Below are 18,957 nucleotides of genomic sequence, written 5' to 3'. Positions count from 1 at the left end.
ACAGCTTTGTTATTTTTTCCCTTCAGCCTGGCCTATGACCTCACAGTGTATATTAAATATGACTTACTTAGACTCTTTGATCATCTTGTTTTATTTATCTGTAATCCTGTTGTTTACCAGGTTATTTCTCTATTACCTAATAAGCTATTTTTTAAATTTTTGTAACAGTGTAAGATTCAGTTTTGTCCCAAAGGTGGAAAAGCATCACATTAAAAGATCATCCACCAAAATTAAAGTGAGATTTACTCATAAAGTATGCTTTTTCGTATATTTACTACTAACCTTTTTCTTTTTCCTTCTCTTCTCTCTCTCCTCCTCCTTCTCTCTCTCTCTCTCTCTCTCTCTCTTTTTCTTTTTTTTTTTGTTTTTGGTTTGAGACAGGGTCTTCCTATGTGACTCAGCCTAATCTTGAACTATGTATCAGGCAACCCTCGAAATTATGGTAGTGTTTGTGCCTCAGCTTCCCAAGTATTTGGAATTACAGGGGTGTGTCACCACACCCCACATTTACTACTAAACTGAGAAGTGTAGATATTTCACATGATTATTTTTTTTCCTGTAGGCTCTAAACTTCTTAAAAGACACCCATACAGAGAAAAAAAAAACCACCCTGTAGCTGTGGATCCCCAATGAAAGATTGTGGAGGTTTCTGGAGCTGGCTGTCTTCTGGAATGTTGACCTAAGCTCGTCTGATGGTTTAAAACACTTTTTTTTGACTTCCGGGAGAACATGGCGGACAGATAACAGCAACTACCGGAGGCTCTCTGAAAGATTCGGCTCAGAAGTCAGGAATGGTGCGGACTAAGGAGACATAAGCAGGTGGAGATATGCTCTGCTGACTCAGGAACGAACTGGGCTGAGAGAAACCAACTTGGAATGCAGTCCTGGTGCTAAAACAGGAACAGAAAAGCCTTGGTGTGGAGGCTGGACCCCGCGCCATTGTAAGCTGCGATTTGGGTTTCCCGCCGCGCGGCGGCTGGCTGTCTCTACAGTGGCTCGGCAAGGAGAGAGACGCGCAGAAGCTCTGAGAACAGCAATCTGCGAACGGCAGGGAGGCGTGCACTGACTTGTGGTGAGGTGAGTGAGAGAAACTGACACTCTACCACAGTTTGACTCCAGCGGAGGACTTTCTGGGCCCGAGCAGTCCTGTGGGAGCAGGGCGCAGTGGCGACTCCAGCCACACATCCCCCTCTCAGGCGGGATTGGTGAAAAGTGCCTGGCCTGCGTGACGCTGCCGGCGGACCTGGTAGGCTGTCCCAACCCATATCCCAGAGCCTGACGGTGGCCGGGAGGGGAGACGCGTAGGCTGCCTGGTCCGTAACTCCCTGGTGCGCAGCGGTGAGCGGGAACACCTAACTGGCGCAATTCGATCAGGCTGTGGCTGACTGGGAGAGAAGCTGGGCCTCTTATATAAGCTTGCATATATAAGGAACAGAGAAGAAGAGGCAGCATGGGAAGAGGCAGCAACAAGAAAGGCTCCTCGGCCCCCAATTCTGAGAAACAGGCAATAGCAGACACCGCACCAATACACATAAGGCACCATATAGAGAGCCTCATAGACCAATTCAGGAATGAAGTTATCAACGACCTGAAGCTAAAAGTATGAAGAATAGTTAGAGAAATGCTAAGTACCACCCAAGAAAAAACAGATGGTAGAATGGAAGACCAGAAAAAAAGGGGAGAATTGTTTGATGGAGAAAACAGAGAAAGCATAAATACGTGAAGCAGGTTCAAAGGGACTACCAAGATACTAAGAAGTCTATAGAAGACTGGCATAACAGCTTGAAAGAAACTAAGGACAGACTATCTGAACTGGAGGGCAGACTTGTAATATGGGAGAATGAAATGAAAAACTTCTTAAAAATAACAAAGAAACAAACAGCAATAATACAAACACAAGAAGATGATAAGAGGATCCATAACTTAAGGATTAAGAACATAAAAGAAGAAGTAGGGACACAAAGAAGCGAACTACAAAAGCTACTCACAGAAATAATCCAGGAGAATTTTCCTAATTTAGCAAAAGGTAAAGATATTCAGATGTATGAGGCATACAGGACCCCAGCTACCTACAACCCAAACAGAGCAACACCCAGGCATATAATAATAAAAATTCCAGAAATTCAGTACAAGAACAGAATATTAAAAGCTGTAAGAGACAAGAAACAGACCACTTACAAGGGAGCACCCATCAGAATTACAGCAGATTTCTCTGCACAAACCATCAAATCACGAAGAGCGTGGGGGGAAATAATTCAAGCTTTGAAAGATAATAATCTCCAGCCAAGATTGAGATATCCTGCACAACTGTCCCTGGAAATTGATGGAAAAACAAGGTGCTTCCAGGATAAAGAGGAACTGGGGGAATTTGCAACCACCAGTTCAACTCTACAGAGAGTATTGCAGGATATTCTAAAAAAAGAAAAATATAAACAATCCAGAAATAATGGCAGAGAGGCCACAACGAGTGGAGCAGAGAACAAAATAAAGAAGACAAACTGACAGCTACTGACAGAAAAAGAGCTCAACAGAAATGAGGCAGAGAAGATTGGATGATAGGAACAGCTGTTTTGGAGAAAATGACATCTTAATAGGTAATACTGATTTAGTATCATCTTGTTTTGAAGTCTCATCTAGCTTTTGTCCTTCTGTCTCCAATGGTCTAAATAGGCTGTATCTTATTGGATTTTATTATGTACGATAGTATAAGCAAAAACCTTTTAAAGACAAGGAGATTATACAGAAACCATTGTTCATTTTCTGTTAGTCGATTCTAAATACTCTGTAATGCTGTCATTCTCTTGAATGGTTTTACATTGTTTTGATATACTTAATGCTACAGTATACGAAGTTGTACTCAAGGATTTCAAAGAAAGAGACAAAATGGTAACTACTTTTAGGTTAGGATTATCTGGTGGTGAAACACTATTCTGCTTAAATGGTTATGTTTTGATCTGCGCTGTTTTGTTGTTATGCCCTCTTTTATCTCAATCTCCACTCCATTATTTACTTTTTTATCTTTATCCTTTTAATTAAAGGAAAAAAATAGCAGGATATATTATAGTAACCCACTTTGACTTTTCATTACCTTGATTTAAAGCCCTGTATTACTCTCACCATCTGGTTTTTAACTGATGTTCCCCTATTCCATTTTGCTGGACAGTATCAGGTTCGAAAGTTTAGGCATCAGCTGTGAAGATAATGAGATTCAGTATAACGCCCATTCTTGTTGACTTTTATCTACTTTTGAAGACCTACAATGTCTCCAATGTTTTGGTTTTTTCGGTTTTATTCTTTACTGTTTTGTTCAATTGTATTATAACTAATGATATAGGCAATTCTATTAGAGATAGCGGGAGGCATTATGGTAACCATTGTTGATCACCTTGTATTATGTTTTTACATTATCTATTATGTCCACCCTTTTGACTTGACCGATTCTGTTCTGTTATGTCACATTTGGTTTTACTCTCTTCCAAAAAAGTAATAAGAACTGTGGGAGCAATGAAACCCAAAATGTGTAATAGTCATGGTACAAAAGAGAGGAAAAGAAAGTGCTCCAAACTATATAACTGCATGTATATTTAAGTGTATAAGATAGAAAATGATATCACAGAGTTCTATTGGATCAATGAACAGAACTGTTTGCAGTATCATTGATGGAATGTCCACTTTACAAGCTTAATTTAGTGACTTGAACAATTATTTCTAAGATGACAATATGTAATCCATTAACTAGAGATTTCCTACTGTTCATTTTTTTTCTGTAAATCTGTATAACTTGTAACCTTTCCCTGCTTTTTTTTTCTTTTCTCCTTAAATAAAATTAAAAAAAAAAAAAAAAAAGACACCCATACAGATTCTATAGTCAAGTATTTTTAAACATTTAAAATAATTACTACAATCTGTTTAAATGTTTTACTTACAGCAAGCCTACCACAGATATATAAAGTAGTGTTAAAAGATGACCAGGAGAGCAACATGTTGTCTTAATAGTTCTGAGTTTTATCTTCAGAATTGAACACCTGGCCAGAATTGTCTTTACTTCCCAGCAGTGTAAACATTGGCAAGTTCTTCATCCTCACTTAGTTTTCTTCTAGTAGAATGAAGAATAATGGCTCTTTCTCATAGAATGATTATGAAGATTGAAGTACATTACGTATGTAAAAACACTTAGAGTGACAGTACAGAATAATGTTTTTTATTTGTATTTTTGACGGTGGTGGTACTGGAGATAGAATCCAGGTCTTTCATACTGAGATACCCCCTCACCCCCCACAACCATACCTTTTATTTGTTTTTGTTTTTTGAATTGGGGTATTGCTGAGTGTTCAGGCTGCTCTTGAATTCAGTGTATCACCCAGGCTGGCCTCCTGCTGAGATTACAGGCTTGTGCTACCAAGTTGACACTTTTTTCTTTTTCTTTTTTTTTTTCATTTTTAGATAAGATCCCACTAAATTGCTGCTGAGACTGGGCTGTGATCCTTTGGCTCCTGCCTCCCAGAGTGCTGGGATCATATTGTGGGCCACCAAATCCAGATCGTTGACAGTTGGATGCTGAATCTTACCTTTAAGAGTACTACCTTGCCATAGGAGTCTCCATTTGTTACTCTGTAGTAATGGTGCTATTTTGTGAGTGCTTGTTTACACGCCCCTAAGATTCTGGAGGGTAAAGTATAGCTTTGTTCATGTTAAGTCACAGACACCACCCAGGAAGGGATTTAGGTAACTCAGTAAATACTGAATTATTGAATCATCTCATTTACATTGCTGTTGCAAAAAAAATTAGACATTCAGCATTGTGGCTACCACAGTAGGAATGGGGAAAGGTTAAAGAACTGGAGAGGAAAGTTAATATAGTGTGGCAGAAAGACCAGGGAGACAACATTTTGGCTTTCATTGTCATTATTGATCTACCCGTCTTTACTCAAGCAAGGACCACAGTTTCCTTATTTATCAATTAAGCAAGGTGACCCAGGTCAGTGAGTTTGTGCTTTTCCTGGAATTCTAGGCCCTCAGAAGTACCTTTGGAGATGGAAGTATGAGGGTATAAATGAGTCACAGGTTGTGCACTGTGTGCCACACTGTATCGTCTTAGCAGTGAGTGATAGTCTCCTGTCAGACAGAGACAAGAGTCTTGGGCTTACTGTTTCCAAGAGCCAAGCTACCTGGGATCTCATTGTTGCTGTCTAGGCCTTTGGGTCATTGATTGTAATATCACACATATTCTGTGGTCATTTATCCTGTAAATTATGCCAAATTTGCTAAGTCACCAAATTTGACATTTTTTAAAAAATCTCTTGGTTATATAGTTATTTGCATTCCTTGTAAATTCAAGCTTTGAACTAGTTGCATGATAATTTGAGCACATACTTATACATAAGGTAGCAGTACCTGTTTTCTTATATCTTTCCTGTATATCAAAATTTGGTCATTTTTTAGCAATATTAGATTTTAATGTGATAAAACAAATTTTGACGTTTCCAATGATTTTTAACATTGTCACTAGGGCTTCTCTAATCCTTTTTTTTCTTATAGTGTTAGTCTGTTTGGCTTTATTTGATACTCAGTATTAAACTTCTTAGAGCCAGGAGTGATGGCGTACACCTGTAATATCAGCCATGGGGAGGCTGATTAAATAAAGGATTGCCATAAATTTAAGACCAGGCCCTGCTACATAGTGAGTTTAGGGCCAGTCTGAACTACATAGTGAGACTGTGTTTAAAAAATACACACACAAAATAAAACTAGTTTCTTTATTCCATTATTGAAAACCAAATGGAGTAGAATGAATAAAATCTTTGAGGGTTTTTTTTTTTTTTTTAAATGATCCTGGGGATTGAAGTAGACATTTCACAGGGACCTAATATCTCCAGTGCTTTTTCATAATTTTTAAAATTGAGTTCTCATCTTAGTACTTACATACTTTTTTTTTTTAAAGGGGAATATTATAAAGAAATTTAAAAAACTAACACTGTAGTCAAGACTGCAGATAAACTTCTGGATCAAAATTAAACTGACTTGGCCAGGGATTTAGCTTAGTTACACAGTGCCTGCCTGGAAAGTACAAGGTCCTGAGTTCAATTCCTGGTACAATAAATAAATAAATAAATAAATAAATAAATAAATAAAGAGATTGGTTTGTCTCTTCATTTAGCATGTTTTTAAAAATATTTGTTTTCTCTTCATTTAGTATAAATAAACATGCCTTATTTTGGGCTCTGGAGATGCACGGCTAAAGGGCACTGGAAGAATTCATCTCTGCTCTTTACTGGGAGAAGGGTTAGTGCTCGGTGTCCACAAAGTATTTCTAGTGCAATATGATTCCTGGATAACTCTCTCATGATGTGAAGACTTAGCTTTGAAACATTCTAATTTACTGTAACCCTCCTGGTTATTATAATGTCTAAATCAACAATTGTTTTGATTTTCCACAAAGGTTTTAAATTATACATAGCCCACTCCCAATATAAATATAAAGCATGAGAACACCTTGTTACCTGCCAGCAAGGCTCTCCCTCTCCTCGGCCTCCAATGCACTGCCTATCTCCTGAAAGGGCTTGCCCTTGGCTAACCTTGCGGGAAGGGACAAAACCAGGACTCTGTTCCAAACTCAGGGCCTAGCCACACAGCCTCCTGTGTCTCAGCCTCAGTTTCCCACTTGTGGAAGCACTGGGGCTGAGGTTGGGGATCGAGATGTTGCTTATTGTGCCCTTTGGCACAGCTGAGAAGGTGGCACGCCCTCTTTCTGTCCCCTGAGGATCAGGGTGGCTTGTGCTGGGCCTGCTCCAGGTGGGGGATGCGGGGATGACACGGGCTGCTCTGTAGCTGCGTGGCTACATGGGCTGTGGCTCCAGTGGGAACCAGGAAAGGCTTGCTCTTCTGATCTGGTTTTGAAACTGGAGACCGGAGGTGACCTGAGGGCTGTGGCCAAGTGGACCTACTGCCACTCACATGCCAGCCACCCAGATCCCCAGCTGCTGTCCCTGCCCAGGTGTGGACAATGGTGAGGACATTCCCCAGGAGACACTGATTGGGATCTATGAGCGAATCCAGCAGCAGGAGCGGAAGACAAATGAGGACCACATGTCTCAGCTGCCCCCAGAAGGTGAAGAAGCTGATCGTGGGGAAGAAGCCCATACATGCTTGGCCCTCAGGCATGGGGCCGCCTGCCCATCATTCTGGCCTCTGGCAGGCAGAGCTGGCGGGGGGGACTCCCAGGCATTCAAAGCAGTGCCTGCAGGCTTGAGGAATCCTGGCTGTTTGCTCGGGTTGCACTTGAGGCCCTCAGGTCCTTAGTGATGGCCCAACTCTGCTAACTCTAGGCTCTTTCCTTAGTGATCTGAGCCCCCTGTCCCTGACAGGGCACTACAGTGAGCTTTACACCTTGGCCACTCCCTGGTATCCAGGCTGGTGGAGCTGAGGACCTGGCGCCCTGGCTGGGCATTGCTGTGCCCATCCCCAATGTCCCAAGGTGATTGTGGACATTAACATCGGTCCCTGTGCTGTTTTCCCATAGATCAGATCACTGTATCACCAGCTTGGCTTGTGAGTACCTCTCTGCTTCTCCTTCTGGCCACTGACCACCCACCCTGGGGAGCCTCCATGTGTCCTGACGTGTCCCTAGCCAGTTCCCCGTGCTCTGGGAGCCAGACTTCTGGCTGCTGAGTTCATGAGTGACCAGCATTTTCTGCTTCGTGGTTCCCTGGACTGACCTCTGGCATCCCTGAGACCACAGCCACAAGGGTCAGGCTTGTGGCGGAGACACAACTTTCAGCCCTTGGGGTGGCCTCTGTGGGCGTCCACACCATCGCAACAGCCTGCTCTTGGCCTTGAGACCCAGGGTCTATTTCTCCTAGCTCTGTCTCCATCATGCTACTTGTGACTGCTGCCTGCTCTGTGACCCCAGAGTGACCCCCACTAGCCTGGCAGATTGAGGCATGTCCCCATCTCTGTCCCCATCCGTGGTGCCCCAGCAAAACATCCAGATCCCCTCCAGTCCTCTTCCGTCCTACTTCTGCCTTCACACTTCCATTCTCAGGCACCAGGGTACACCAGTCCCCTTTGCCCTGTCTCCTAACAGTAGGTCTGTGTCCTTTGAGAGCCAAGGTGCTCCCCAAGGCAGGCCCAGGCCTTCCTGATGGGTCCCCTAGTGCAGGGGCCCCATCTGGCAGGTTGGCTGCAGGTTTCAGGGCAGCACCACTGCAGTGACAGTAGGGTGCCTGAGCCTGGTGAGCTTCTCAGAAGGGGCCTGCTGCTCTCAGCCCCCAGCCAATTGCTGTGGCTCCTAGGGACAGTGTGTTCTGATTGGCTCACATGAGCCCTGCCCCCTGGACCAGAGGAGGACCAGAGATTTCTCTCCTGCAAACAAAACTGAGGGCTGTGAGGGTCTCAGGTGCAGGCATGGCAACTGTTCCCCAGCCTAGGGAAGGCTCATGCTGGGCCTGTGCGTGATCTGGCTTCTCTCCAGGGTTAGTTCTTTAAAGAGCAAGGGCCCTTACAGCCCGTCCAGGAGGACTGGCACTTCCTGCTTGACAGGGCCCTAAGGGGGCCATGCACAGCCATGGCAGCATCTCTTTGCTGTACCATGGGGCTGAGGTGCCAGCTGGGATGACACTGAGACTCAGATGGATAGGAAGCACTGTCCCCAGCGTAGTGTCTGCCCAGATCAGCTGAGCCCAGACTGCTGGCCTCTGGGCCTGATCAAGGTTCCCAACCCACTATGTCCAGTGTGAGTTCATGTCCTCTAAAATCAAAGAATGCATTTTAGGAACAACAGAGGTTAAGAGTAGAATATATTTATTGAGAGAAAGCAAGCTTCTGTCTGAGAGAGAGACAAAAGGGGTCCCAAGCGGGTTGCCAGGGACTCTATTTTTTCTAAAGACTCTTCGAGTAAAATCACGGCATTAAAAAGAGTTTAACATGGGGAAACTGGGTACTCACAAGGCAGATGGGCATAAGGTGGTACAAAACTATGACTGACCAATAAGATGAATAGTTCAGGTAAAATTGATTAAACTGGGGACAAAAGGGGAAGGGAATCACTTAGAATGCAGGAATTCTTAAGAGAGCAGTGAATCTTCCCCAAAGGTTTGGAATGTCACTCCTTACTCCCTCAGGGTGCTAGGGAACTCTTTAGAACTTCACTCCTTAGGATATGGATGTATTTGTATGGTCTTTTATCTTGAGGCTTGGCCCACAGCAGCAGGTGCTTGTCTTCCCCTTAGTTGCAAGGTATCTGAGCTTCTGCACTGGCTCCTTTGAGGACCTAGCCCTGTCTCACTTCCTGTAGTATTTCTAACTAACTCAGCTGCTTATAACAGTCCCCTCTCTGAAGAAGTAACCAGAACTGCCATGAGGGTGTCATGGGTGATGACCGATCTGGCTTCTTCAGGCTGAAGAGGGTTGTAGTGGTGACCAGCAGTCAGAGATACTTCTGCAGAGATCCTGTCTAGAGGCCCCCAATAGATGCCAGGCATTTTCATCTTGGGTAGACATATAGCTCTAAGTCTGGAGGAGACAAAGACAAAGAAACAGTTGAGTATGTATGGGCCAAAGAATAAAACCAGTAGAACAATTATGAGTATAGGTAACAAAGATTTCCACCAATAGGAACTAGTAATAGATTTCCATAAGAAGGAGAAAGACAAGGTCCAGGAGTCTTAAGAATCTTACATATTGTTAATTTGGTATCTAATGTCTTGAATAGCTACTGAGATATTAGCAGAAGAGTCAGGAGTATATATACACAGCATTCAGTTTTTACAATGGCACGAATGCCTCTGTGTGCTGCTGTTAGAATGTCTAATGTCATCTGAGTTTGAAGGACAGCCTGTCTCATTATTTTTTTTTTCCTTATTTAAGAGGGACCAGCAGCAGTGTCATTTAAGGCCCACTCGGTATAGTTAGTCAAGGCCTCAGTACATTGCATGATGTCTTCTAATCCTAGGGAAGGGATAAACACAGAGGCCAAATGATCATACCAGTGGAACACACTTCTGTACCTTCGATGTTGTACGTGGGTAAATTTGCCGGTTTTTCGACATTTTTGATACTCCTGCCTTGTAACCATGCAAATCCTAGTGTGCATCTGCCTATCCATCCAGAGCCCAGGCAGGGCCACAGATAGGCTCCACAAGACCAATGAGTGCCATTCGGGGCTCCCCATTTGATTCCAGGGCCATTAAACCAGTCTGTTGCAAACCAGTCATTAGCCTGAAAAGTTACTTGTGTGTCCACATTGTTCAAGGGCTGTCCACCCCAGGTGGGTAGTGGCATTAGGCCAACCAGAATAAAAGTGGTGTTTTTGTTCCCAACATAAGGGGGATTTTCTACTGAGATATCCTATGGTGGGAGTTAATCATAGATACTCATCCCATATTTGAAAATAGCCATATTGATATCTATGGTTGTTGGCCCTTAGGATAGGACCTTTCTTTTTATCTACCAGGGGCCTTACAGGCCTGTAGAGAGGCTCCAGTGGCATTATAAGAAAAAAATCTGATTATGTCCAGGATCATTAGCAATGTAATTTACAGGATCATTAAGAATATAATATTCAGAGGCCATTTTATTACTATGCAATTGTGGGCTGAACTATGAATACTGAACTTCTTTGTTATCTCATTACTATAGTCCTGTAATTTATTCCAATCACATCCTTGAAGTGGAGACACCCACCGAGGAAGTCCTGATGTACTGGACAAGGGCAGTGAGCCACATATCCTGCAAGAGGTGTGTTGTAATGATTTTGCATATGCTTGTGCCCACATTAAAAAGGAGTTGCATCCTCCTTTCAGTGGTGAAGGGAACAGTAAAAGGGCTAATAGTAGCCTTACTTACCTGAAGTCTTTGTTTTCTCCTTGAAGAGGAATCTTAGGTCTTCTGTGGGTTCACAGGAGTATGTGGGTGGTTGTTCACATCCAGTGATAGTCTCAAGTTTCCAGGGTTTGTGTCAGGTGTGATGCATCCGAGTGTCCAGGCCTATTGTCTTCAGCATGGAAGAAGTCGACAGGATCACAGTGTAAGGTCCTTCCAAATGGCTGATGAGGGAGGGGATTTTACCAGTACTAAATCTCCAGGGTGGAAGATAGGTTTTCCTTTCTCTGTAGGCTGAGCTTCTGTAAGCTCTTGAAGAGTTTGTTGGAGTTTATCCAATGAGGTGATGTCTTTTTATAAGGCATCTGTTTCTCTGACAAAGAGAAAATCATCAGTGAGGAAAGGGCATCCATAAGGCATTTCAGGCGGACTGAGGCCTAGGTTTTGAGGTGTATTTGTTATTTTGATAAGAGGTAAAGGTAGGATGAATCTGAACCCTGGTGGGGCCTTGGGCTGAGAGGGCAGTCTGACATCCAGTGGTCACGTCTGCAGTCAGGGCATGGCCCAGGGGGCTTTTGAGTGCAGTCCCTCTTAAGGTCACCTGGCTTGTGGCAGTGATGGCAGGTGAATGTCATTGTTGAGCTCTTCTTGGAGACCTGAGAATCAGACTTAGGGTCTGTTTCTCTTAATGCTGTGCAAAAGCAGCTGCTTTTTCTCAGTCTCTTTGTTTTCTCTCTTTGACCTCCCTCTCACAGTTATAAAATACTGAGGAGGCAACTTTTACTAAAGTATCAAGTGAGCTGGGGATTTAGCTCAGTGGCAAAATCACTTGCCTGGCCAATGTGTGGTTGTGTTTGATCCACAAACTCCAACACACACAAAATCAATGAATAAATAAAGTATCAAGTGGAGTATCTGGAGGAAAAGCCATCTTTTGTAGCTTTTTTCTAATAGCTGAGGCTGACTGTGTAATAAACTTATCTTTAAGGATAATTTGTCCCTCTATTGAATCAGAATCTAAAGAAGTATGCTTTATCAATGCCTCTCATAATCCATCTAAGGAGGCAGAAAATTGTTCCTTCTTTTCTTGTTGAATAACTGATAACTTAAAATAATTGAATGGTTTAGTTCTCACTCTTCTTCAGCCTTCAAGAACACATGTCTGGAAATATTTTCTAATCCAATCACCCACCTGGTTGTGGGCCAAGTAAGAGTCTTGCATAGGGACTGTTTGTGATCCAGTGGGAACACAGCTTTTGCAAACTCCAACTGCACTGTGTCGCTGGGCCAAGACAAAATAAATCAGTGCTGCTTTTTTAAAATAAAAACACGTCTTGTCCATTTTTGAACTCGAGTTTGGGCTTTGGGGGCTCGTTTGTGGATTACAAGATTTAATGGCATATTTTTATTATTTTATTCTTGCACAAGTTAAATTTAAACTAGTTGCTAAAGTTATTTCCCTTTATCTTCTGGCCTTCTAAAATTGACAATATGGTATTCATATCCAAAGGCAATAGCAGCCTATAATGCTGCGTGTCTCTCACGAGAAGTGAATGTCTGATTTAAGAGTAACACTACATCTTTCCAATCTACTTCATATGCCTGAGTAAGTCCTCTAAGGACCTGAATGTACTTGTCAGGCTCATCTGAAAATTTGCCAAGATCTAATTTTATTTGTCTTGGGTCACCAAGAGAGAAAGGTACATGAACTCTGGAAGTTCCAGATCATCCATGTACTCCCTGCAAAGGATACTGCCCTTGAGGAGCTTGCTTAAACTCAGCTAAGGATGGGTATAGTCCTGGAGAGGCCTGGATTACAGCTGGCCTAGAAGCTTTATCCTTAAGGCTGGAAGGGCAGGTGGGGGAAACCTTAGGTTCAGTAAAAAAAGGGGGGGGGTTTGATTAAGGCTATTTTGTCCTCAGGTTCTAAAGGTTCAGGAGGTGCAATTTTCTGCTCTTGGGGAGAAGATGCCTTAAGGGCCCGAGGTGCTGAGTTTTCCTGTGGCTAACATTTACATTTAGAGTATAAATAAGAAATATTTCCCAATGCATAGAAAGTCTGAATGTAGGACAACACTGACCATTTTTCCTGCTTGTCATGGTATGTCTCTGGTTGTAAAAGAGGATCATAATTAATACTTACCTCTGTATTCCACTAAGGCTCTAGGGGGTAGGTAGGCCACACACTCATGCAGAGAAATACCAATTGGATCTTTTTCAACATGGAAGGCTTGAACATCTAGTGCCTAAGAATGTGTTCCAAAGGAGAAGGGGCTTTGGCATTTTGTTGTCCATGTCTATAAAGTAAAAGCAAGGCATAAGTATGAAACCTTTTCTGTACCCAGGCATTGAACTAAGTACCGTTTGATGAGCTATGAGTGATATTGAGCTATCTAGTTAATGCATAAAATGAGTTAAAATAAGATGTCCTTTTTTTTCCTATTTGATAGATGTTCCCCATGTGTCTCTTGGGTTGAAACTGCTCCAGGGCAGGTGAATGCCCTCTGGAGAGAATGGACGATAGATTCTGTCAGCTTATCCACCCTGGACCTGGCACACAATCCTATATTGCTAGATAGCTCGTGAGTTTTGTTTCCATAAAGAATGTTTAATGAAGGAAGCATGACTTTGTAAGCATGTATTATAAGGGAGCATACATTAAAAGGTGAATTGGTGATAGAGTACTTTTCAGGTTTTTTAGAGTAACTCTCCTCTAGAGATAGATAGAACAACTGACTGGAGGAGCCTTACTCCTTAATCTGGGCAAGAGTCTCCAGACATTTGTTTCTCACTTATCTAGGTAACCTTTCTTCGTAACAGGACAAGGTTATACTTCATTTAGATTTCTGTATCTTTGAAGCTCACAGGTTAAATTTATAAATTATCATCTAGCAGTCACATTTTAAGTTAGAAAGAGGCACATCAGTCTTCTAGTCACACAAAAAATCCTAGTTACATTTTTAAAAATTTTATTTAAAGACAAAAGAAAAAACTTTTATTTAAAGAGAAAAGAAAAAAACTGAAAAAGAGTCCAAGTAACACAGAATTTCAAAAAAATAGAAATCACTAGATAATAGATTACACATTGTCATCTTAGAAATAATTGCTCAAGTCTATTTACTTTTAATTAACATAGGTAAATCATTTCCCTAGTAGCTGCTATGGAATGTAAGCAGTCATTGCAAGCTACCTCAGTATAATCTCTGAAGGGACGGGTAGTTTAAGTGATCTTAAGATCTATTGAAAAGTTTAGAATGTTTTTAGTCTACTAGCAGAGAAATAAGAATGATAGAAAAGAGGAGATTTTAAATGGTCATGAGCAAATGTCCATTGAGGAAATGTTGGGTGACAACCAGAGTGTTACTCTGGCCAGGAACCCTCAGTTCTCAGTTTCTATTGCCTCAGATAACCAGACATCAGTCTCCAAAAAGGAATCCAGCTGCCTGTCTGGTCAACATTCTGTTGACTCCATTGGCCACTGGCTTCCATGGGGATTCACCAAACAGATGCTGGGGAAAGCTAGCCTCTGATTTTGAGGGTGGCAGTTGCTATAAGGATAATTAGCTGGCACAGTGACCACTGTGTGTCAAAATTCTATAAGGGATAATTAAAAGACTGCAAGATCATTACCTACACATTTATCAATTTATAATAAAGGTTTTTAAGTCCATAATTTGAGAGGTTGGAAAGCCTCCTTATTCTAAATAGGTTTACATCCCCTATGTGTGCTGCTTTTAAGGATAGCTGCTTCCATTGCCCCATGGAAACTGGTTCTCCCCACTGTGTCTCAGGTTTAATTTCCAAAGGAGATTTGCCCAGAACACTGAGCTGGGACACGGCTCTCATGTGTATTCTCCTGAATAGGCACAATTCTGATGTCTCATCTGACCCAGAGATGGGGTATGTGTCCCTCATCTAAGATGACTTCCCTGTCCTTGGCATTAGCAAATGCTCATTTTCTATGGGCTTAACTCAAAAGGAAAAGGTTGGAATAATCTAGAGTTTTTCCCACTTTTATATGCCTTTATTAGGAAAATGTAAAGTGGCAAGAGAGTAAGAGATAAAGTGAAACAAAGGAAACAGAACAGGCTTGACATTCCTCTGGAGGATAAAGGAGGAGCAGAGCCAGTCTGTCTCAGTGAAACCTGTGCTCCAAATCCGGAAGCATGGCCACCAGCCTAGTGCTTCTTAAATGGTGGAACGAGTCCCATGTTTTATTGCAGGCATGTATGTTTTCTAAGTCTGAACTAGATTTCATTTAAGAAAACCATTTAACAGAAATTTATATTAAAGACTATTCAGGGTGTTCTATTATTATCTGTGGTGCTATTGTCTAAATATAGTTAAGCAAGGAATACCAGTAACTTTAGCAACTAATATAACATGTGAAAGAATAAAATAATAAAAATATGCCATTAAATCTTGTAATCCACAAACAAGCCCCCCAAAGCCTAAACTCAAGTTCAAAAATGGGCAAGACATGTTTTTATTTTCAAAAAGCAGCGCTGATTTATTTTATCCTGGGCCCTGTAACACAGTGCAGTTGGAATTTGCAAAAGCTGTGTGTCCTCCTTAAAGCTTTCTAGCCTCTTGTAGAGAGCAGAGTTTACAAAGTAAAGGGCTATGGGGGTGGATCAGGAAATCTGCTAAGGAAATGTTTTCCTTAGCAGAGGACAGAGTAGTCTAGCATTAGTTAATTCTTTGTCAGCTTATTTTAGCACCACATCTGTTATTAGTAGAGGGCAACGATGTTTAACATATCAATTAGGTTAGGTTCCCCGGGATTTACAATTTTTTACAGACAGGAGCATTGATTAACATATCAGTTAGGTCACCCAGAGGGGGGAAAATGTATACAAAACAGTAGGCGGCGTTACAGGTACTTTGGCATAATACAAACGTAACAGAGCTCTTTTTGCTAGTGTACAGCATTCCCCACTGATTTTAGTCAGTGCACCAAATCATTGGCTCATGGGTTTTCAGACATAGGTACCTGTTTATAACCTTGCATCTTTAAAATCATAAGCTGTATAATTTGAACCTGATCTTTGACATAGTTTTCCAATCTGAGTATAATACAAGGCCCAATAGGAAGATTAACAAATTTCTTGCAGCTGTCATTATTAAAGCTGTTAACCAAAAGGAGAAAGAAAACCAACATTTAAATTCACTGTTTTGTCACATAATTAACAATTTTTTTACAAGCCAGATAGAGGTTTCCTTGGGGTTTCTATAAGGGAGAACACAAGATTATTAGTTACATTTGGCAGTCTTGAGCTTTAAAGAGTCCTTGGAGGGAATGACAGTCCACTTATCTGTAGGTTGATCGCCTTTGGAAGCCAGGACCTGCTTGAAGTGGGAATGATGCATCGAGGCAGGCTTTCTGGCTACTTTGATAGCAGTTGGAGTGCTGAGGACTACAATGTAGGGACCTTTTCAATGGCTCAAGAGATCCACGGTGAAGCCTCTTGATGAGCACAGGTGACTCAGGCTCTACAGAAGGGTGTTTGTTCTCTCAGTGGGCTGCAGGTGGAGGATGTTGTTGTCAAAATAACCAGTGGGTGGAAGTCAGAACTGGCTAAAGAGTTTGGGGAGACTTAATAAGATCTTGATTAGCTAAATCAGCTAATTTTTCCTCAAAAATCTTAGGTATAAGAGGAGTTCTCTCATATAAAGCCTCAAAAGGGGAAATACCAGTAACATAGAGGGTACACTGTGCATACAAGAGGTCAAAAAAGGAAGGAGACTCCCCAGTTCTCACCAGTTTCTAAGGCCTTTAGTAATTACCATCTTTAATGTCTGGTTTATCTTTTCTACTTGTCTTCAACTTTGGAGGCAGTAAGCACAATGGAGTTTCCAATTGATCTGCAAGACTTTGGTTAGTTTTTGAGTTATCTGGGCCATAAAAACCGGCCCATTGTAAGGCCCCATTGATAAGGGGAGGCCAAATTGTGGGACAACCTCATGTAAGAGTTTTTTGACTACTATCAGAGCTGACTCAGATTTTGTAGAAAAAGCTTTTACCCATCCAGTGAAAGTATCAACCATTATAAGTGAATACTCATATCATTGAAGTCCAGGCTTCCCCACTTCTGTAAAGTCTACCTTCCAGTGTTCTCTAGGCATAGTCCCACTTAGTGAGTGGCTGCTTTGGGTTCACCAAATGGCACTGAGGGCATCTGAGACTCACAGACTGGGCAAGCTTTGATATTAGCCCCCAAATGCAAGTCTTTTCAAGTGCAAATAGGCTCTGACAAAGTAGGTGGGAATGCAGTGATGTCAGGGCTATCTCAAATCCCCACTGATTCTACAGCTGCCTTTTGGGTGGTGGCATCTGCCAAATTATTTCCTCATATAACAAGGCCATCTCCTGCTCAATGGGCTCTATAGTGGATAATAGCCACTCTTCCTGGCATCCAGATGGCATCCAACAAGTCCAAAATTTGGGAAACATTTTTAATCTTTTGGCCCCAGAAGCCAATAAGCACCATTCTTGATAAATGGTCCCACGAACATGGGCAGTAACAAATGCATACTGACAACTTGAGGTCTCAGTGAGGGCAATGAGTTCAGCCTGTTGGGCCAATGTTTTTGGCTCCAGGCTTGGTTCCCATAGAATCTGAGAGTCTGTAGTAATGGCAGCTCCCACAACCCACTTACCTGGATAAATGTAATTGCTTCCATCGGAGAAATACAAAGGAACTCTGAATAGTGGCTCATCTGTCAAGTCTGGTCCCCAATACAGATGTGGAGGGCAAGGAGGGGCATCATCAGGCAGCAGAGTGGCAGGGTTTGAAGCCGCTGTCCCCTTGAAACTGATGGTAGTCAGATCTAGAAGTAATGCTTGATAATGCATGACTTGGGAGTTGGGCAGCCATTGGTCCGGTGGAGGCTTGATGAGAGTCTCCAGCGAATAGGAGGAGACAATTAAGAATTTTGGTCCACAAGTCAGTTTTTGTGTCTCCTCTATCAGGATGACTACCGAGGAAAACACCCACAGACAAGGTGGCCATCTGGCTGCCACATAATCAAGTCTCTTGGAAAGATAGGCAACAGGCCTCTGCCAGGGTCCCAAACTCTGCGTCAGGACTATGGCTCCTAGAAATTTTTCCACTCGGTTTTTAGTCACAGGGACTGGAATCTGTTGGATGGCTTGCATCTGCTGGGAGGAAAGAGTCATTTATTTTTATTTTTTTATGGAAAGTCCAACAACCAATGCAGTTTTTCTGCCCAGCAGAAATCTCTTAAGCCTGGTCTTTAGGGTCCTCCCGGTTGTCAAATATCTTTTAAGCAACCTCTGATAACTGACTGAAGGGCATTTCCTCAAATCTCTCAAACTTTTGCAATTTTTGCTTAACATCAGTGGCCGACTGGGTTACAAAGGCAATATTAATGGCCCTTGCATTTTTAGGCACTACTGGTGTATAAATGTGATAGGGCTTTTGCACTCTTTTCAGAAAACCCCGAGGGAGACTAGTAAGTCTCTGTTGAGCCAATTGCCTCACCTCTGCTCTCTTGGGCAAAAGGTAGGTTTTCTGGGGTGCCCTAATGGCTACTGAGAACAACTGGCAATACCCATAAGGAACCTCCTCATCTCTGGTTGTCCACTTAGGGTGGGACAAAAGGAAAACATGGTTTTGGCATTCTGGATCACAGGCAGGTTTTATCTGGATGGCACACTGTTTTTTTTGTTTTTGTTTTTGTTTTTTTGTCCCAGGGTGGGCCATTGCCCACATGGCAGGCCACTGTTTTACTGAAAGTACATACTTAACAAAAAAAAGGCTTTTTCATAGGTAACAAAAGTAATTGTGCCGCATAATCTCCCAGATATCCACAGCACATGCAAGAACTTGTATTTTATCTCTATAATCACCAGTCACATTAGGCATAATAGTTATTTCTTTTAAATTTAGATCAGCTTATTGTAGTAGAAGATGAATTTTTTTTCTCTGTTTTTTGCAAGCAATCAAAATCTCAACTTTGTCTTTAATAATCTATAGCATTCCTGGAAATTCCCCTCACCCAAACTCACAATATTGCAAATCATCCTGTTGAGCTCTTTGCTCTTGATAGCCATAGCACAAAAAGCATTTTCTCTTTTACATTTTTATTTTAAGACAAAACCACTTTTTAAAATTT

At 42.1% G+C, this 18,957-nt stretch overlaps 1 protein-coding gene across 7 annotated transcripts in view; it reads right to left on the bottom strand.

The window, feature by feature from the left end:
- Positions 1-8,782: 8,782 nt before the first annotated feature.
- The window catches only part of LOC134473513 (serine/threonine-protein kinase MARK2-like), a 34,298-nt gene continuing 24,123 nt past the window's right edge, over positions 8,783-18,957 (bottom strand). For 2 of the 7 annotated variants that reach the window (XR_010043789.1, XR_010043783.1), the window contains 3 exons: positions 17,479-17,980; positions 10,843-16,341; positions 8,783-9,510 (listed from right to left, as the gene is read on the bottom strand). The gene's annotated coding sequence lies outside the window, so the exon portion shown is untranslated. The remainder of the gene's footprint in view (positions 9,511-10,842; positions 16,342-17,478; positions 17,981-18,957) is intronic. The other 5 variants (XR_010043788.1, XR_010043785.1, XR_010043784.1 and 2 more) reach the window with 5 other exon arrangements.

The sequence above is a fragment of the Cavia porcellus genome, unplaced genomic scaffold (genome assembly GCF_034190915.1).
Source record: "Cavia porcellus strain 051 isolate PalLab524CR breed Dunkin Hartley unplaced genomic scaffold, mCavPor4.1 scaffold_27, whole genome shotgun sequence".
Taxonomy (NCBI): Eukaryota; Metazoa; Chordata; class Mammalia; order Rodentia; family Caviidae; genus Cavia; species Cavia porcellus.
The sequence above is the reverse complement of the archived record's forward strand: the minus strand, read 5'-3'. Positions and strand labels throughout refer to the sequence as shown.